This window comes from Vulpes vulpes, chromosome X, assembly GCF_048418805.1.
Source record: "Vulpes vulpes isolate BD-2025 chromosome X, VulVul3, whole genome shotgun sequence".
Taxonomy (NCBI): domain Eukaryota; kingdom Metazoa; phylum Chordata; class Mammalia; order Carnivora; family Canidae; genus Vulpes; species Vulpes vulpes.
The window spans coordinates 92,180,776-92,202,480 of record NC_132796.1 but is presented as its reverse complement, the minus strand read 5'-3'; the positions used below and the strand labels follow the sequence as shown (position 1 = coordinate 92,202,480).

Sequence of the window (21,705 nt, the reverse complement as noted above, 5' to 3'; positions counted from 1 at the left end):
TCAGCTTTAAAGATAATTTCAACTTGACATAAATTCGAACATATTTTTATATTGTATACAATAAAGCATCTCCCAGAGAAGAGAACATGCCATCTGGCTTCTTTTCAAATTCAGACACTTAGGGGTTTTATTCTACATTTTTGGAGATTTTCTCCTATCTGCCTGACCACTCTCTATAAATGGTCCTACTTCTTCCTCCTGTCCAACAATGAAGTTTTCACCCTTGACCCTCTGATCCACTTTATAAGTTCTCCCCTTTAAAAGCCAATTTACTCTATGCATAGGAATCTCTAACATGTATCTCCTGCTTTTCTATCTGTTGAACTCTGGTTGCATAATATCAGCTTAAGGTTGAAGTATCTAAAATCTAATTTTTGGGACACCTGGGTGGCTCAGTGGTTAAGTGTCTGCCTTTGGCTCAAGGCGTGATCCTGGAGTCCTAGGATAGAATCCCACATTGGGCTCCCTGCATGGAGCCTGTTTCTCCCTCTGCCTATGTCTCTGCCTCTCTCTGTGTGTCCCTCATGAATAAATATTTTTTAAATAAAATATTTTTTAAAAATAAAATAAAATCTAATTTGTTTCTCTCTCCAAAATCAGCTACCAGGGGATCCCTGGGTGGCGCAGCGGTTTGGCGCCTGCCTTTGGCCCAGGGCGCGATCCTGGAGACCCGGGATCGAATCCCACATCAGGCTCCCGGTGCATGGAGCCTGCTTCTCCCTCTGCCTGTGTCTCTGCCTCTCTCTCTCTGTGACTATCATAAATAAACAAAAATTTAAAAAAAAAAATTTAAAAAAAAAAAAAAACAAAATCAGCTACCATTTAAATGCAAGAGCATAGTACAATATTATGGCTACTGTGTTCCAACTACATAAATTATTGCAAGAAATTTTTCAAGTAGAAAGAAAGAGGTATGCATTCCAGATCATAAAATAATGACTTATGTATGTACTATCAAAATATTAAACGAAAACATCTTTATTAAAAGTTTCAATACATAGCAGTTTTTAAAACACACATGTATATCTGTAATATACATATGTTGTATGTATGTTATTTCCTACTAAATCATAAGTGACAAAGCTAGGAATCCTCCTGTCTGAAGCCAACTCCCTACTTCACATCTAGCTCCACACTATACTCATTACAAATACACTATAAAAGCTCAATGAACAAATCTTTAGGCAAAATGAGGGGATTGAAAGTTAAGACAGTACGAAGAAGCTGGAAAGCCGACCCCTATGGATAGACAAAAGGCTTCATAGAACCTAGAAACTTAGCTGAGTGCACATACTCCTCCTGGAATTGAAAGCAATTCATGAGAAAAAAGGCTAAAAATTGTAACACAAGGCTTTGCTACCTCCCTCTCACCCCAAAACAGGCCCAAGCACATGCCACAGCATTTCTCTATTCCACGGAATTTCCATCTTGTTCCATCAAGAGTAAATCAGTTTAGGGAGCCTGGGTGGCTGAGTCGCTTAAGCATCTGCCTTCAGCTCAGGTCATGATCCCAGGGTCCTGGGATGGAGTCCCACTTCAGGCACCCTACTCTTGGGGAGTCTGCTTCTCCTTCTTCTGCCCTCCCCCTTGCTCATGATCTCGATCTCTCTCTCTCTCTCCAATAAATAAAATCTTTTTTTAAAAAATCCATTTAATTCAAGATCAGCTTCCAAATAGTCTAGTGAGTCTCATAATACCAGAGTAAGGAGGAAAGTGAATGCTGGAGGCAAAAGATATTATTTTATATAACCTGACCAAGGAATGCTTCGCTTAATTACTTGAAAAAATATCCTGAAGACACGAGGAACCAAGCCAGGCAGAGGGACTAGCAAATACAAAGGCCCTGAGGTAGGAAGCAAATTATTCAGGCAAACTACTTAATTTCTTTAGGACTCAGTTTTCCAATCTCTAAACTGAATATATAACATCCCCTACACCACAAAAGAAGTAAAGGTAGTAACATATATTACATCAAGGATCTGACATGTGGAATGTACTCAATAAATGAGAATATTACAGTTATCTGGGCGCCTATCCTGCCAGCAGAAACCTCAACATATTGTTCAGCACACAGAAAACACTCAGAAAAAAATAGTTTATATAATCCCCCTAACAACATAAAGCAGATGGGATTATACCTATTTTACAGTTGGGAAACCTGAGAATCAGAAATTTGCCCAATCCTCTGTTGACCCCTAAAATTCCTATAGGGATAAACAAACACACTCTACAATTGAAGAGAGGACTTAAAATAATACACTTCTAAGATGAGGAAACTATTCATATTACTGTCAACTAATTAGCAGTATGGTGCTACATGTAGTGTCAAGAACATGAACTCTATAGTCAGACTGCCTGGGTTCACATCAAATAGTCCTAAAATAGTCCTTGGGCAAATTTACATTTTTGCTCTGCACCTCTGTTTCCTCAACTGTTAACAGGAAATAATAATAGTACCTACTTCACAGGGCTTTTGAACCCCACAAAAACCTCTGCTCAGCGAGGGAGCCTGCTTCTCACTGCCTGCCACCCCGCCTACTTGTGTGCTCTCTCCCCCTCTCTGTCAAATAAATAAAATCTTAAAAAAAAAAGATTTAAAAAGGAAATCATGAAAACGTTTCTAATTCCTACGGAAAATTCTAAAAATCATAAAGATACTGGAAGTGGAAAAGCAGCAAAAAAAATGGGAGACAGGAGAAAATGAAAAACAAACACACCACCACAAAATGGCATCATAATGTTGCCTGGACTTACACCAATTTACCTGAACAGATTGTTCCTATTAGTATTATTGTCCCTTTTTTGTAAGATTTTATTTACTCCATGAGGGACACAGAGAGGCAGACACAGGCAGAGGGAGAAGCAGGCTCCCCACAGGGACCCCAATGCAGGACTCAATCCCAGGACCCCAGGATCATGACCTGAGCCAAAGGCAGCCGCTTAACCACCAAGACACCCAGGTGTCCCAGTATTATTGTCCTTGAATAAGAACACTAGTAGGGAGACATATGCCAACAATGCTTTGGATAAAATGTTATAAAATGTTATTTCACAGGTTATAACAAGTTTAATCGCTAAAAATGAATTCAGATGTCATATTACTGAGGCTTAAAACAAGTAGAATATACAAACTTTATCATCTTTCTCCCATCCAACCCTCTTGTAGGTGTTACTTGATGCTTACTACAAAATATGAAACATCACACGTAACTTCAACTGAGAATGATTTATCCTCTATCAGCTACTGGTAGAAAATAAACCTCTTTGGGCACCTGGGTAAATCAGTGGGTTAACTGTCTGACTCTTGATTTTGGCTCAGGTCATGATCTCAGGGTTGTGGAATAGAGTGGCTGTGAGTTGGTCTCCATGCTCACCGCGGAGTCGGCTTCAGATATTTTCTCTCTCCCTATCCCTCTGCCCCTCCTCCCACTCCCTCTCTCAAAAAAATCTTTAAAAAATAAAAATAAAAAAAGAGGGGCACCTGGGTGGCTCAGTTGATTAAGTATCTGCCTTCAGCTTAGGACATGATCTCAAGGTCTGGGGATTGAGCGCCCCTCTCCCCTGTCCCCCATCAGGCTCCCTGCTCAATGGAGGATCTGCTTCTCCCTCTGCCACTCCCCCTGCTTGTGGGGGCCCACACTTTCTCTCTAATAAATAAAATCTTTCTTTAAAAAAACTTTCTCCTAAAATCAAAAGCACAAGAAACAGAGTATTTGGCTGGCTCAGTTGGTAGAGCAAGCAACTCTTGATCTTAGGGGTCATGAGTTCAAGCCCCACATCAGTAGAATTTACTTAAAAAAAAACACACATAGGGGTGCCTGGGTGGCTCAGTGGGTTAAGCGTCTGCCTTTGGCTCAGGTCATGATCTTGGGGTCCTGGGATTGAGACCTACAAGGAGCCCCACATTAGGCTCCCTGCTCAGCAGTGAGTCTGCGTCTCCCTCTCCCTCTGCCCCTCCCTCCCACTCATGCTCCCGTGCTTGCTCCCTCTTTCTCAAATAAATATTAAAAAAAGAAAAAGAAAAACAAGAAACAACGTGTTAGCAAGGATGTGAAGAAAAAGAAGTCCTTAATTGTTGGTAGGAATGGAAACCGATGCAGCCACTGTAGAAAATAGTATAGAGGTTCCTCAAAACACTAAAAATAGAATTGCCATATGATCCAGTAATTCCACTACTGGGTATTTACCCAAAGAATACAAAAACACTAATTGGAAAAGATATATGCACCTCTATGTTTATTGCAGCATTATTTCCAATAGCCAAGATAAGGAAGCAACCAAGTGTCCATCAATAGATGAATGGATAAAGTATGTGGTGGAGGGGCACATGGCTGGTTCAGTGAGTGGAGCTGTGTGACTCTTGATCTTGGGGTTGAGTTTGAGCTCCATGATGCGTGTAGAGATTACTTAAAAATTAAATTAAATTTAGGGCAGCCTGGGTGGCCCAGTGGTTTAGCGCCACCTTCATCCCAGGGCATGACCCTGGAGACCCAGGATAGAGTCCCATGTCAGGCTCCCTGCATGGAGCCTGCTTCTCCCTCTGCCTGTCTCTGCCTTTCTGTGTGTGTCTCTCATGAATAAATAAATAAAATCTTTTTTTAAAAAAATTAATTTAAAAGAATATATAGTGTATATATATAATGAAACATTAGTCATAAAGAATGAAATCTTGCTGGGGCACCTGGGTGGCTCAGCTGGTTAAGTGTCTGCCTTTGGTTCAGGTCATGATCCCTGGGTCCTGGGATCATACTCCAGGTCCTGGGATCAAGCCCCACATCCAGCTCTCTGCTCAGCAGGGAGCCTGCTTCTCCCTCTCCCTCTGCCTGTGGCTTTGCCTACTCACTGCGTGCTGCTCTCTCTCTATCAAATCAATCAATCAATCAATCAATCAATCTTTGGAGGAGAAAAAAAAGGAATGAAATCTTACCATTTGCAACATGGATGGATCTAGAGCGTATAATGCTAAGTGAAGTCATTCAGAAAAGACAAATACCGTAAGTTCACTCATATGTAAAACTTAAGAAACAAAACAAATGAAGAAAAAAAGAGAAACAAAAAAAAAGACTTTTTAAATATAGAGAACATATGGTTACCAGAGGGGAGGTGGGTGAGGGGTTGGGTTAAATAGATGAAGGGACTTAAGAGTACATTTATTGTGATGCGCACTGAGTAATGTATAAAATTGTTGACTCATTATATTATACACCTGAAACTAACATAACACTGCATGTTAATTATGTTGGAATTAAAAAATAAACTTATGGCCACCTGGGTGGCTGTCAGTTAAGCTTCTCACTCTTGATTTTGGCTCAGGTCATGATGTCAGAGTCATGAAATCAAGCCCCTCATCAGGCTTTGCACTCACAGTGGAGTCTGCTTGTCTCTCTGTTCCTACCTCTGCTCACGCTCTGTCTCTGTCTCTAAAAGAAATAAGACCTTTAAAAAAATAAAAAAAAATTTCAGTGTCCTTTTAATTCTCAAAGTAGAAAAAGCCTTTCCCTACTGAAGTTCCAAAAGTCCTGTGACTACTTTGAGAAGTTTAACTTTCTCTCAGTCTCAATAATTTAGGATTATTGTCTCCTTTTAAAAAAAAAAGTTTAAAAAAAAAGTTTTTATTTATATTTGAAGTGGGCTCCATGCCCAACCTGGAGCTTGAATACACGACCTCAAGATCAAAAGTCACATGCTCTACAGACTGAACCAGCGTGACATCCCACTCCTTTATTTTAAAAGCTCTATGCCTAATGTGGGGCTTGAACTCATGACCCTGAAATGGAGTCACAATCCCTCATCTAATCCAGCCAGACATCCCAATTATTGTCTCCTTTTATTCTCTTTCCCAAAAAAAGTTATCACTACAAAATCTATAAATCACCCCACTGGGAGGCAGTGTATCTCTATGTAAAGAAGTAGCTAGAATTGGATGGAATTGGAATCAAAAGTAGGCTCCGCCACTTACTAGCTGAGTGAACTTGGGCAAGTCACTTAACTATTCTGCAATCACAGTAAATGAAAATACTATCAACTCCATACAGGATTATTTAAGAAATAAAAAAGTCAGTGTTAGGGAACATACTACAACTTGCCCTGTAGTAGATGCTGTAAATGATATAGATACAAACTTAAAGTTTATCATTATTGCAAAGCCAACTAGAGGAAATTAATTACTTCTTTTCTAACACACTCTTTAATATGAATATTAACAATGTAATTATAATGCAGGATTAAATTTCTAGAAAACCTAAGGTTTTAATTCAATTATCATTTGAGAATCTGTTTAACATACTACATGGCACAAGGATTCAAAATCATAAACACTGGTCTGAAAAAATTAATAATCTACTTATAAGAGACAAATGGGATATTCACCAATATTGTACATTTAAACACTATATTTACAAACACACAAATAATTACCTTTCATGTTAGATTTGCTATTTTTATACAGCAACCTGGATACCTGTGTTTCGGTGTAACTTCAAAAGTTTAGGAAATAATTTCCCACTAAAGAATCTTTTTTAATACAACCCATATTGTCCAAATAATCCCTCTGCATTTTTCAAGTACACTTAGAACATTCAAATATGAATGCAAGTACTGAATATTCCTCAGTGAATAGTAGCACTTTATGCATTGATATTTAATCAAAACTCAAAAAGTACATATACACAGAGCTGGAAAAATCCATTTGTCATTGACAAATTTGCTTTTCAAAAACATACCTTCATGCTTCAGCTTCCCTGCCAACCATGGCTACCACCACTTCCTCAATTCTCCTGCCAGGAATAAAGTCTGAGGAATGTCTTTTGGCCTGAAAGAGTAGTGGAAACAGGGAGGGATATATCCCAAAGGAAAAATATTATGGCTTTGCTAATATTTCCTACATTTTCTCTTATTTCTTTAGTGTAAAAGGGAAATTCTCAAAGGTTCATGTTCCTAACTATCTTTAATACTATTTCTTTAAACCACAAAAAAGGCCTTTTCTAGTAAGAGGATATTAACCATGTTCTTTGTAGTAACATTCTAGTTGCCACAAAGTTTGCAAATTAGATACAAGACAGTAGACACATAGGTGAGTGTGGAAAAATTCTTGCTTTTGAAAAAGGGGGAAAAGATTAGAGATCCAAGAAAAGAGGATATTGTACAACACCCTCCTGAAATGAGAATACTTCAAATATATCAAACATGATCATTATATATATAACATATAGAGAATGAATTTGATGAGTATCATATGCTGCTACAAAGACATTTCAAGGTAATACTCTAACAAAGAATTCAAAGTCAAAAAGTTAAATACAAACATGTATTACTTTAAATACCTTATTTTTAAAGTTTACTTATCTTTAAGCAATCTCTACACCCAACATGGGGCTCAAACTCACAACCCTGAGATCAAAAGTTGCATGCTCTTCCAACTGAGCCAGTCAGGCACCCCAAAATTCCTATTTAAAAGCAAGCATTTGGGCAGCCCGGGTGGCTCAGCGGTTTAGCACTGCCTTCGGCCCAGGGCCTGATCCTGGAGACCCAGGGTCGAGTCTCATGTGGGGCTCCCTGCATGGAGCCTGCTTCTCCCTCTGCCTCTCTCTCTCTCTCTCTCTCTCTCTCTCCCTTTCTCTGTCTCTCATGAATAAGTAAATAAATAAACATCTTTTAAGAAAATAAATGCTTTTTATTTACTTATTCATGAGAGACAGAGAAAGAGAGAGAGAGAGAGAGAGAGAGAGAGAGAGGCAGAGGGAGAAGCAGGCTCCATGCAGGGAGCCCAACATGGGACTCAATCCCGGGTCCCCAGGATTTCGCTCTGAGCTGAAGGCAGACGCGCTAAACCACTGAGCCACCCAGGCATCCCTAAAAGCAAGCATTTAGAATGTGAAATAAAGACATACAGGATTGCCATTTAACAGTAATTGTCAATTGCCTCTTTTGCTTTTACACAAAATCATAACAGCATTTAAAAGATCTTAACTTTTAGATAATAGTAACTGGTTTTAGGGGACGATCATGGGCTCTTTTAATTTCATTAATAACCACCAAACATTCCAAGACTACACTTATAGTCTTCAATTGTTATTTCCCCCAAAAGATTTTCAATGCAGTCCTTAAAAATACCGGTTACCAGGGGCACCTGGCTGGCTCAGTCAGTAGAGCATGTGACTCTTGATCTCGGTGTTATTGCGTTCAAGCCCCACGTTGGGTGTGGAGATTACTTAAAAATAAAATCTTAGGGACGCCTGGATGGCTCACCAGTTGAGCATCTGCCTTTGGCTCGGGGCATGATCCTGGAGTCCTAGGATCGAGTCCCACATTGGGCTCCCTGCATGGAGCCTGCTTCTCTCTCTGCCTGTGTCTCTTCCTCTCTCTTTCTCTCTCTCTCTCATGAATAAATAAAATCTTTAAAAAAATAAAATCTTAAAATACTTGTCACTATTCTCAAATTAAGGACACCGTATCAAAAACAACTGCACTAATGGCTACTGATTCTACCCTAACAGGCTTTATATATAGTAATCCCAGTATGTAGTGTGTTTTAAGTGGTTTTTTTTTTTAACCCCTTTGGGGTGATAAAGCCCAACTGTCAATGTTACCTGAGGACAGGGACTATGTAATCTAGTTGACCATTATATACCCTATCTCTGTAGGCACTTTAAGTACCAGCCAGTAACAATGAATCCTTTTGAGAACCTGAAGAAACACACATTTTGTGCATAATTTGATAGGATTCTCACATCCTTACCCTATGAGCCCTAGATTAAAAATTAGCTATAGCTTTTTAAAATACCAACTGTTATTAATCTCATATAATAAACCAAATCCACAAAAAATAACCTTTTGTCTACCAGGGACTATGTGGCCCACAAATCTGGTCAGAAATGCAAACCCCCCACTTCCAATTTCATGATGGCTTTAATGAACTAACGAAAAGGCTTTAAAAATTAAGCAGACCTACTTAATAACCTCACAGTTGTTTATAAAATACTGACACCAACAAAACCTCCAAAAGTGAACTAGCTAGGGGATGAAAAAAGAACACACACAAATTCCTCAAGGGAGTATTAAAATAGCCAAAAAACAACCAAGTATGAAAAAACTTAAAGTCCTCTTAAGATCAGCTCTCTAATGGGGCACCTGGGTGGCTTCATTTGTTAAACATCTGCCTTAGGCTCAGATCAGGATCCCAGGGTCCTGCTTCTCCCTCGCCCTCTGCCACTCCCCGTTTGTGCACTCATATAAATAATCTTAAAAATTATTATATTTTTAAAAAGGTCAGCTCTCTAACACCCCCAATAAAAAAAAGCAAGGGGGGACGCATGGATGGCTCAGCGGTTTAGCACCGCCTTCGGCCCAGGACATGATCCTGGGGACCCGGGATCTAGTCCCATGTCGGGCTCCCTGCATGAAGCCTGCTTCTCCCTCTACCTGTCTCTCTCTCTCTCTCTCTCTTTCTCTCTCATGAATAAATAAAATCTTTAATTTTTTAATAAAATAAATTTTAAAAAGGAAGGGATCTTTAGTTTACAGTATCTGAGATTATGACAAAATCATTTCTCCAAATGTTTGAATTCACCTACAGTAATCATTTTTGGAGAGTGGGATGTACCACAAATAAATGGGTGGGAATATAAGGCAGCTACATAAGTCACCAAAAATAAAAGAGAACTATTAATTTTATGAAAAGACATTTCAATCTCTTCAAGACTTAACTCTTCAGTTTAACTTCAAGTAAATATCTAAACCATACCTTTTTCTTCCTAACACCACAAAATTATTTTCAGTTTTCTTATCAGAAGAGATTTTCCACAAAAGAGCCCCCCAAAAAAGAGCATACAGTTAACATTTCTTCCCAAGAAAACAGTAAGGAGAGTCGGAATAATACTAAGGAAAACACAGATGTGGATGTAAATAGTAAAAGTAAGTTATCTTGGTTTTTTCTTTTATTTCAGTGGACCTCAGTAGTTTTTCAACAGTATCTCAAAAGTCCAGTCACTTGAAAAAGCCAACTGGAATTTCTACTAGGTGGAATTTAAAACACACTGTCGGGATCCCTGGGTGGCTCAGCGGTTTAGTTTAGCACCTGTCTTTGGCCCAGGGCGCAATCCCCAGGATCGCGTCCCACGTCGGACTCCAGGCACGGAGCCTGTCTCTCCCTCTGCCTGTGTCTTTGCCTCTCTCTCTATCATAAATAAATAAAATATTTTAATAAACTAATTAATTAATTTTAATAAAATACACTGTCTCTTTTATCTTACTATCAACCCCACACCAAGAGAAATTCCTCCAAGAGTAAAAATAACCTCTCGGAATATGGCCATTTAAAGTCATTTAAATCATTTTCACATCCAAATAAACTGTAGGGGTTGCAAATCCCTTCCTACCACTTACTAATTAGGCAAGGTGCTCAGCTTCCCTATGCCTTGGTTTCCTCCTGAAAAATAGGATATTAATTAGGGACATCATAAATCCTTATCTCTCTGGACAGTCCAGAGTTTATACTGCTATCCGAGAATGCCATCCAGTTAGTTAGTATCCCCTTTCATTCTCAAAAGTATCCTGGTCTGGGGCAGCCCAAACCAGCGGTTTAGCGCCGCCTGCAGCCTAGGGCCTGATCCTGGAGTCCAGGGATCAAGTCCCAAGTCGGGCTCCCTGTGGGGAGCCTGCTTGCTTCTCCCTCTGCCTGTGTCTCTGCCTCTCTCTGTGTGTCTCTCATGAATAAATAAATAAAATCTTAAAAAAAAAAAGTATCCTGGTTTGAGCAACAAATCAAATGGTAACGGGTAATAGGGTTATGAAGATTGAGGTAATATGTGTAAAGCATTTGTAACAGTGTCTGAGAGTAAGAGTTCAGTTAGTGTTAACTACTGCTAATGTTAGTCACTGTCAAGTACTTTTAATAAAAACTTTTTAATCATATAATGAGTTCCTACAATATTCCTTTTTACAATTAAAAGTATACATTTAAATTCATACATTCAAGTTTTTGAAACTAAGTATCACTAACTGCTTGAAATCAACACTAACCAATTTATCCCAAGATGGCAACATTACCAATTGCATTCACATTTTATCATGAGTAAGTTTTAGGAGAGGCGATATTAAGGTTACTGACAGGAAAGTAACTGAAAAGTAAAACTGCTTAACACCAAACCAAGTCCCTTAATATTCGAGCAGCCTTTCTAATCCAGGGTTCCACAATGTTAACCAGAGAACTCAAAATTATTTGAGTGACAATTTCCTGAATTCTCCCCTCTTCAAGAATGGTACAAAATTAGTATCTTTCTAGATACACAGGAGAGAAACTAACTCACTACATACAATGGATGCCTTGGGGCATAATTCTGTTGTAGAACACCAGGGTCTTGTTATTCTTGGGAGTACAAATGGGGAAATATGGATGAAAAGACTCAATATTGAACAAAGAATCTGGGTAGAAGACTGCATCACTGGAAAAATTATTTCCCACAGACTGAAGCTTAAGGGAATAATTAACATAAAATACATAAATTTGACTCGTGGCTATGAAAAGCATTATACATCCTCATCTCCACTAATTTATCATAGGCCAGCTATCCAACATCTAGCAGTCGTTCAGATAAGAGAAGTTCTAGTTATTGTTTATGAAAAGTAGGAAGGAAAAAGAGGAAAACCAAAGAAAGCGGAGACCAAGATTCTAACCAATGATCAATAATGAACCTACTAATAATCCAGGACACCATATTAACTATTACACAATTAGAACAAGAAAATTTAATGAAGTCAAAAGATGAACTAGAATAGAAATTAGAAGCAAACAGATATTAACACTTACAAGGAAACAGAATATTTTTAAGGTACCACTAAATAACAACAAAGGGACGCCTGGGTGGCTCAGTGGTTTAGCGCCGCCTTCAGCCCAGAGCATGACCCTGGAGACCCGGGATCGGGATCGGGATCAGAATCGAGTCCCACATCAGGCTCACTGCATGGAGCCTGCTTCTCCCTCTCTCTCTCTCATGGATAAATGAATAAATAATCTTTAAAAAAATAACTAAATCCCCTTACAGAATCAGCCAGAGCAGTGAATTAGAAAATTCTCCGCAATTTTTATTTCAAATCTAACCACTCAATAAACAAGCTGAATGATTGGGGAACTATTCTTAGACACTTAGCCTACATAGAACGCAAGGGAAAAAATTCAGTGAAACCACTCTACCATAGTATGACCCACCCGCCCCCCCCAAAAAAAAAAATCAAGAATACAATTCAACATATTATTGCACAAACTTTTGGATAATGAGCACACAGAAAACTAAAGCTCCAATTTATTTCAACTACATTTTAGTGTAAAACACAATTTAGACCTTTCATTAGGCAGCAACTCCTCTAACCCTGTGTAAAAATCTGCATTTACCTTGTACTACATATGAAAAAAAACTTTACTTTGTAATATTAAAACGATGCATGCTTTCTGGTGACAGATAACCCAAGACCTAAACTGTTTAGTTGAGGGAAACTAGTGAGCTTTAACAAAAAGAAAAGTGCCAAAGTTTTGAGTCCAAATTAGAGTGTGATTCAGACTGTCAATTATTATCATGTGACAAGTCATTTATTCTCTGAGAGCCACAATTTCCCCATCTGTAAAATGATGATAACCACCTATCCTGCAAGGTAGCAGAGAAGATTAAACAATAAATGTTAAAACACAGTTACTGCCATTCAAAAGTAACTCAAACTAAATTAACAGTTTGTTTCTTAGAATATCTCAGGATTCAACAAGTTATAGGTCAAACCAATGTTACGCACACAAAAAAGTGTAAACAGGACTTACTTTACCCCTTCTAACAGTCTGACAACATTATAAAGGAAATTTACCTTTGAGTTTATTAGATTATCCAGAGATTATAGAAATCTCTCTAGTTGGTGTCATCAATCCTAATAATGTATTTTTCAATTAAATAAAAAAGAACAGCATTAACATTATTCACTATTCTTCCCTTTGGAGGAATGGGGAGTGTAAAATAATTTCAATAATCTCTTGACTAACCATATGCGAAGACTTCTTGTTTTCTTCTGGCTAGTATCAAAGACCTAACTATAGCAAGCATACATTAGGAACACAGTTCAGGTAGCAGATTACCACAGCTGCTAAAGAGATTTTTTTTTAATGCACATATTCAAAAATGAAGACTCCACAAGCAACACCGCTTACACTCAAGAAATATAAAATTTGGTTCGATTAAATGCAAAGCAGGCACCTCAGGAGATGTAAAAAAAATCTGACAATTTTTTTTCTCACATTATCTTTGCCAAACAGAAAGAACATGCAATAACCACCGCTCATGACAGCCGAAGATACAGAGGAAATATTATACAGGGACAGTACTGAACCACAAATTAAAAGTCCTATGCATGTATCAAATGTAGAAAACTACAAAAGGAAAATGTAAAGAATTTTAAAAATAGCCTAGACCCTTAAAGTTTCTTCTTTATTCTCCAAAGATTAATCATATTTCAGTATATACTGATACCCATAGCTAGATGGGACTCTTTCCTTTGCTAAGCTCCCCAACTTCCAAAATAGGTATATAATAGTGCTCCACTGTACAATGAACTGTCACCTCAATTATTTGAATAATCTAATAGCAATTTCAAAGTGCTAATACAAGACCAGATTGCTGTTTTTCAACATGTGAGGCACAAAAGTCACAACATTAAAGAGATGTGAACCTTATCCTAAGATATACTGAATAGATTACTGTGCCCTAAATTTAATGTAAATTTTAAACTCAGAAGTTAACTTGCAGCATCAAAAACTGGAGTCTTCCATGTATTATAAAGAACCCAAAGCAAAAAGAAAACGCTATTCACTGTTTACTCCCTTCCCACACATGACTGTGGGTGGCATCAGTTAAACATGCAGAATATTAAGCACTACTAAACCGTCCAAGGCATATTTTCACATCTAACACTATATTCCCAAAAGATAATTTATTTGAGCCTGAGCCTGCTCCCCATCCCTCCCCACCCATTTTATTACATAGGTCCTCAGATAATTACCAGCTAATAAGGTAAAATAGAAAAAAGAAAATCATGAAAAAGAAATGTAGTATTTAATTTCATTAAAATTGTGAATGTTTGAGCTTTTAAAAAAAATCCTAACTAAATAGACTACAAGTTACCAAACTCATAATTTGTTGGCTTAGCAGTTTAGCTGTTGCCTTGCCAGAATAAATTTGAAGCCACAATCCTCATCATCTATTTCAGATTATTTGCATACAAATAAAAAAAATCAAAATTTGTAATCTGTCTTCTCATAACATTCTTCTAAAGCCAAAATGTTGAGTATGAATATACAGACTAATATTAACAATTACAAAATATCTGTTCCTAGACTACTGTGGAATTTTGTTTTAATAATGATGAGGGAACACACTTCACCAAATATTAAAAATATCCATTATTTTGGATTCCCTTTAGGACTCTGACATATATTCAAAAAATACATTCACAGGGGTAAAAAAGCCTGACACTGAGCAACACAAAACTGCAGAAAATAAGGCACTTACCTTCAAAGAATGTAGGAGCAATTCACAAATATACTAATTAAGGAAACTAAGGATTTTAATTGCAATGCACTTTTACTGTTGATGGGTAACAGAATGTCCTTTATAGAAAACATCAGAATATTTTACGTATTGGTCTTTAACTACAGCACCAAATCCTTAAAAGTAAGGAATGGGACTTAACTCATTTTAAAAAAACATTCATTTTCATATCAGTCAAAAAAAAAAAAAGAACCCACCCCACCCCCACTGCCAGTCTCTGATACCTTAGAATGCTAGTTATTTCACAGTTGGAAAGAATGGCTAATAAGTACATTTCTTTTTCCAACCCTAGTCTCTACCCATTCATTAAACACCAAATACTGAAACTGAATTCAACTCCTACCTCTATCTTCCTACCAGGAATGCGCCCTAGGGCACCCGAATCCCTTCCACTGTCACTTACTGCAACTGCCAAAGCCCCTCCTATTAATAGTAAATCCCTTTCATACTGACTCACTGTAACTCCAACTTAATGAAATAGACAACAAGCAGAATTAACAAAATTTGAGAATGGAATTTTCCTGTTTTCGAAGGCTTAAAAAAGAAACTAAAAGTTGACCACATTCAGACTAAGTTACAAACATTTAAAGTTCAACCAATTTGTAAGAACTTACATTGCTTATTCTATATTGGTTCAATTCAAATATTTTTTTTGAAGTTTGTGTATCCGGCATTGTGTAAGTACTTATACACAAGGCCAAGTTTTCCACACTGATAAGTGACATGTAAATACAAACTTATGTCATCATGCCAGAATTCCAAGACAATTTGAAATCTTTAAATTTTTTTAATTATGGAAATTTTCAAGTACACACAAAAAAGTAGAATAATGGTACAATGAGCTCTCCTCTAGTCATCATCCATCTACAATCAACTCAAGGCCACTTTTGTTTCATCTCTACCACCCACCTCTCCCTCCTCTAATTATCTTAAGAAAATAATTAGTAATTACTAAGTACACTGAGAAAAATCTGAAGATATGAAAGTATCAAAGACTAACAAGAAGTCAAGAATTTAGCAATGTAACTGGCACCCTATACAACTACTTGTTAGGTGGGAAATTTAAGAATTCAGTTAAAAAAACAATGAGATAGCCATCTTTAAGAATTTGAAGAGCGTCCATAAGATCCAAAGGGCACATTTAAAATATCTACAAGGATAAAAGGGAATATGTGATAAAAATGAACTTAAATATCTGCGATTAGCTTGGATATAGCACCTAGGCTCAAAACGAAAAAAAAAACAGACTATTTAACATAATGTATCATAAAATTACAATTCAACCACTTGAAAAACCGCTGAACACTCAATGCCTTAACTGGTCCTTCTGATCCCTAATTATAGATTGATATCAATGTAACAAGAAAACCAGGCATTTTAACGTAAGTGGTTTAAAATGTTCAAAATTAACCCCACCGCTCATTGGAAAATATATGAAAGCAAGTCCAAACTACCTGAATTGTATGTCATTAAACAGAAATGTATCCACTTTCCGGGGCCGGTTTTTTTTTTTTTTTAATAAGTTCACATATACCCTGAAACGCAACGCGCTAGGCTACAGATAGAATTAGAAGACCGCCTCCTGCTCTTGCTCCTAACCAATACGCAGAGAGAGAAGGTTGGCAGGAAAGTGCTGCGAGGACAGTAACAAACACCAGCAGCTCCCGAGCAGGCCCTGCTAGAGCCAGGAATGACGCACTTCGGTAACCCGACTCTTTCTCCCCTCCACCCCCGCCCCCAGCAGCGGTGCTGACACCGCCAACAGCCCGGAGTAGGAAAAAAGACAACAGAAAAAAGGCAGAGGTTGGACCGCACCAGGTTTCATCAAGAAACCTCGATTATTCCTCTTTCGACACTAACCACTAGGACTAAACAGGAAAAGAAGCTTCGTGCTTAAGCAAGTCCCATCATGGTGGTTTAAGAGTCACTAAATTAAGCTGATAATGAGTCCAATCCACAGAGACAAATACAGGGTGTGGCTGCCGTGAAATACGGCGATCCGTGGGAGAAAAGGGGTATGGAATTTACACTCCAGTACGAGGGGAAGATGGGGCTTTACCGGGGGAGGGGGGACGGCCCGCGCATTTTAAGGAACCATTTCAAAGCAACACAAGCTTTTCGTTTACTTAAACCTAATCCCACAGATCAAAAGTTTCTAATAGATATATCGTGTAAACTGTAAATAACCATTTAATCAAACGCCGTGACCCTCAATTAAGAAACTACATCCAAGAGAAAGGAGGAGGGAGAGGGAAGGGAGGGGTGGTAGGCAACAACATATAAAACATTTCTAGGCCACGGAGGAGAAAGTCTCACAAACCGGATGAAACTACTAATGCAATATTAAAAATTAAAGGTGAACACTGCAGCACGAAAAATCTCACGATAAAAACCATTACAGTTCAGGATTAAAAATAAAATGACATATACACCAAGGGAGAGCGGAAACTAAATGTCGAAAGTACAGTGGCTTATAAAAAACTAAAGGCAAAACAAGACCTTCTGGCGACGAAAAAAAAAAAAAGAGGCAGAAATCAACAATACGTTTACGAATGTAGGCCAGAAGAAAATGGGAACGGGGCTCAAAGTTTTGCGGAACTACTTGATGCTGTTTCCCACACCTTCTCTCTCCCATGGCCCATCAGACCCTTTTCGTGCTAAAATTGCCGTCCACAGATCACCGGGTACGCGAGAGAAGAAAAAAGAAAGTCAACCCCAAGCAAGAATAAAAGTGTGGAGGGAAAAAGCAGAAGCTGCCTACCTGGGGCAAGGATCAGCTCAGTTCGTGCCTTGAGAAAGACAGTGCGGGTGGGGGTGGGAACGAAAAGCAGCACTAAAACTAAAACAAAAGTGGCGCCAAAACCCCCCAACAAACAGCCTTCCACTCCCGCCCTTCCCCCCCTCCTCCCATGCCAGGCAGGCAGGGCCCCCTTCGGGGCAAGGTCTGCACGCGGGGGCCAATACCGCCAGACCCCAGCCTATTTATAAAATTGTTGCCCGAAGAAAACTGACCGAAGTCGGGCCTCGGAAGGGATGGAGAGATCGATGCCAATCGCTTTCCCAAGCAGTTCCCCCACCACGCGCTGGAGATGATGGGGCGGGGGAGAAGCAGAGGGGCCCGTCACATGAATGTTGTTCCCTCTCTAGGAAGGGAGGAAGAGAGGGAGGGAGCGAAGGGAGGGAGGAAAGGAAAGAGGGGAAGGGAGAAGGGAGGGGGCACGAGGGAGGGGTGTGATCAGAGTAGATTTTCCCTCGCCTCCCTCGGTCCGAGGCCCAAATATACACAACTGAGCCTCCGCTTCTCCCCTCCCCCCTAGGTTCCCAGCACCACCATTTTGCTCTCTTCCTTCCCCTCACCACGATACCGCGCTCTCCCCCACCCCAGCCACGGCCTCCCCGGCTTTCCTCCCCCGACTACGGCTCGCACCCCACCCCACCTCCAGCTTGGGCTCTCCCAGGCTTAAGAGCCTGCCGGAGAAAAGGCACCTAAATCTAATGCTACACAGAGAAGCGGAGCCTCCATCTTGCGCTGCTCCGCGTTCTCCATTTTGGGCCACCCATGGGGGGGGGGTCTCCGTGGAGGCCCCGAGGGAGAGTTGGGCGAGGGAAGGAAGAGAAAATCTTCAGCGAGGGTAGTCGAAAAGAAGAGTCGTGCAGTAGAAAGCCACTCTAGGAGTAGGAGGTAGGGAGGAAGGGGGGCTGGAAGTTCCTTGGTAGTGTTGAGGTAGCCACTTGGGGGGAGAAGGCAGAAACAAGGGGTGGGGGTTACGCGGGGACGGGGAGGCTTCTCCCGGTCTTGACTTAGCCACCCGCTCCACGGCTGGCCCCGGTGGGGGCAAAGGGAGTAGGGGGGAAATTAAATGGCAACAGAGTGCCCATTCTCTTTCCCTCCCAACTCCTCTCTCGCGCCCTATTTCAACCATACACACCTCACAGTGGGCCCCGCGCCCTCCGGGTGCCCCTCCAAACTTCTAGAAGCTTCGCCTCCGCCATTTTATAACTTACCTCCCCCCTCAGCGTACACAGAGGCAGCAACGAGACTGTTCGCCTCCCCCACTCCTCCTTCCTTCTTTCTCAGGCCGGGGGCTTCTTCACCCCTGGGCTGGTACAAGATATTTTCCCCTTCCTCTTCTTTACACCCTCGAATTCTACTCAGGGACGGAAGCTCCCGCGGTTCTAGAGCGGTGGGGGGTTTTGAAAGTGGCGGTCGGATCCGGCGGGTTTTTTTTTTCTTTTTTTTTTTTTCTTTTTTTTTTTTTTTTTTTTTTTTTTTTTTTGGTGGCGCTTCGGGATTGTTTGGGGTGTTCGCTCTTCGGCGACTTGGAGGCGAATGGAACGCGCAGGCGCCATCTGTCGGCCACGAACCCGCGCCCGGCTCCTGTTGGGAGGGAGCGGCATCTAGCGGCACAGCGCTGGCACTGCAGCGCTCGTCTCCCAGCGTCCTCCTCCCGATCGCCGACCAATCGCGGCCGACTGCCTCCCGGGTTCAGCGTCTCCGACGCCGCCTGCGAACGAGGCGCCCGCAGGGGCGCGCCGCCGAGTGGGGTAAACAAGGTGCCGTGCCCGCGCCTGACTTACTCATTCGTTTGGCAGCGCTTCCGCCGAGGACCGGAGCGGGCCGCGCTTCCTCTTTCTTTATGGGGGGTGGGGGGCCGAAAGGAGGTCGTTAGCAGTGTCCGGCGGAGCCCGGGGCCGTGGGAAATCGGAAGCCGGGCTCGCTCGGGACTCGTCCCCGGGCCCCTGCGCCCCGCGCGAAGCCCGAGGTTGGCAGCCCCGTCGGGCATCACCCTTCCCCGTCCCCTCCTCCGTCCGACACGCCCCGGCGAGGGGCCTTCTGCCCTAGTGCCCGGACCCTCGCTCCCCCGCCGTCCCTACTGCTTCCCCCCAACGGAACTCAACTCGTGGAACTGGCACCTGATCCTAAGTGATTGAGGGGGGTTGCTTCTGGAGTTTCTGTTTTGTTTTGTTTCCTTTTGGCTTCGGCTGTGAAGAGGAAGCAAGCCAATTCTCTACCAGAAGACCTGACACTGGAGGGGAAAAAAAATTTTTTTTCTTTACAGCCCACTATCCCCGTCTCCCAGAAAACGTGGTCTCTCTCTCTCTCTCTCTCTCTCTCTCTCTCTCTCTCAGGTCTAGGACTTAAGGAACTGGGCTACTAGGCTAGGCCGGGCGCTCGACCAATTTATTCTCGACTCCCGGGGCGGGGGTGGGGGAGGAAGCGGGACGGAGCGAAGTGGAGGGAAATCGAAATTTGGGCTGAAGGAGTCGAGGGGGACTTACCCCGTTTTCCCCCGTCTTTGCTCACCTTCCCCGATTTTCCACCGTCTTCCTGGAAACGTGGGATCCGGCGGCCTTGCGACTTTCTTAAGAATTTTGGTTCCTTCTTATCCTCCCTCTTCACCCCTCCCCCAAGGTGTTTGAAGTGCGAAAGGACCCTTTACGCGCCTTTGACCCCCAGTTAACTCCAGTCTTTATCACCCTTTTTATTTAATTTTTTTTTGTTTGTTTGTTTGTCTGTTTCGAATCCAGCCTCGAGGACCTTTGACCAAGAGCTCTCTACGCGGGGAAGAAAAACTCGGGGAGGGCCTGTCCCCTCCGAAGCGCCGCTTTTCCTAGGACAGGAAGGAGTGACCTTTTACAGTGTCTCCATTGCTGTTATAGAAGTTCCTAGACTCATACGAAATTGTTTAGTTAAGAGCTCTCTGTTCCTCTTTTTAAAAAATTTTGGTTCGAATATTCCTTTAATATTAAATTAACTTTTAATTACAGGAACAGGAATAAATGTATTTAGTAACAAGACAAATTTTCCAAATGAGGAGAAACGAAAGCCCCGTGTAAATCGTGGAGATTTCACCCGATATCACCTCTATTAAAGTATTCCCAACGCAATACAATGATTAATCTCGGTCCTCAAATTGTATTCCTTCCACGCCTGCTTTAGTTTCTCTCATTCTCTGTGCTTACTAGGTTTTTTCCCTGCAACTTTAAAAAAGAGTTACGGCATATTTAATCAGCGGAACAATAAAAGTTAAACAGAAACATCTAAATATCAATAATAAGAAATAAAATCCAAGACATTTTTACTTACCTCTAAAGCTTTGGGGAGTGGAATACTATTCAAAATAAATTTCCATTTCTTTCATAGACCATCTTTGGTAGAATGTTATACGGTTTTTAATAGATTCAAGTTACAGAATGATGCAGCTAGAACATTAAATAGGGAGTAGTGGAAAATTTACAGTTACATAAGTTAATGCAAAATTCCACTTAAAGTAATAGAAAAATTGGGCTCTGTACCAAATCATTTTACATTAATTTAGTTCAATTGTGCCAATTTAATATCAATTGATATTAAATGATTTCCTGTCTTAGTATTAGCTGAAAACTACTGGTTTTCTGCTCCAAACATCACATTTATAGTACATGGTGCAAACAGTTTTTTATCTATTTTATAAATTCATATTCTTATCTGTGTAGCAACGGAGACTTTAAATAATCTTATACTCTGAAAAAAAACATCAAAAAGTTCCTCTGTTTAGTAAACTTATTTCCATCTTGAGAAAAATACCATTGAACAAAATTAATAACTGTAACTGGTATAACATCAGAAAAAAGGGGATCCCTGGGTGGCGCAGCGGTTTGGCGCCTGCCTTTGGCCCAGGGCGCGATCCTGGAGACCCGGGATCGAGTCCCACGTCGGGCTCCCGGTGCATGGAGCCTGCTTCTCCCTCCGCCTGTGTCTCTGCCTCTCTCTCTCTCTCTCTCTGTGACTTATCATAAATAAATAAATTAAAAAAAAAAAAAAAAACATCAGAAAAAAGATTTATAGCAAATTTACATTGATATTTAAGTATGTTCACAGCAGCCTCTCTAGAGCCTTCTGTGTGTGGAGATCACAGTGTGATGTGCCCAGTCCTAAGAAGTGAAATTTATTTCATAGGGTACTGAAAGACCAAAGAGTAAGTAAACCCTTGGAATATGAGAACAAAGTGAGAAAATGCCATCAAATGAAACACGTAACTGATATAAAATAAGCTTTAATCTAATTATTTGTAACATCCTTCATGGAAAAAAAATCCTTCATGAGATAATACTGTAATGGCAGAAGCTTTTGGTGCCTGAT

At 40.6% G+C, this 21,705-nt stretch overlaps 1 protein-coding gene and 1 long non-coding RNA gene across 20 annotated transcripts in view; one reads left to right on the top strand and one right to left on the bottom strand.

Annotated features, from left to right (window-relative positions):
- The window catches only part of STAG2 (STAG2 cohesin complex component), a 136,940-nt gene extending 116,545 nt beyond the window's left edge, over positions 1-20,395 (bottom strand). For 2 of the 19 annotated variants that reach the window (XM_072744209.1, XM_072744219.1), the window contains exon 1: positions 19,888-20,395. The gene's annotated coding sequence lies outside the window, so the exon portion shown is untranslated. Of the gene's footprint in view, positions 1-6,722; positions 6,812-17,343; positions 17,378-17,594; positions 17,844-18,019; positions 18,144-18,511; positions 18,915-19,887 lie in introns of those variants that run through there. The other 17 variants (XM_026017871.2, XM_072744210.1, XM_072744206.1 and 14 more) reach the window with 15 other exon arrangements.
- Positions 18,175-20,724, top strand: LOC140596217 (uncharacterized). Its single transcript, XR_011998252.1, has 2 exons — positions 18,175-18,264; positions 20,112-20,724. It is a non-coding gene; the product is annotated as an uncharacterized lncRNA (long non-coding RNA).
- The last annotated feature ends 981 nt before the right edge of the window (positions 20,725-21,705 follow it).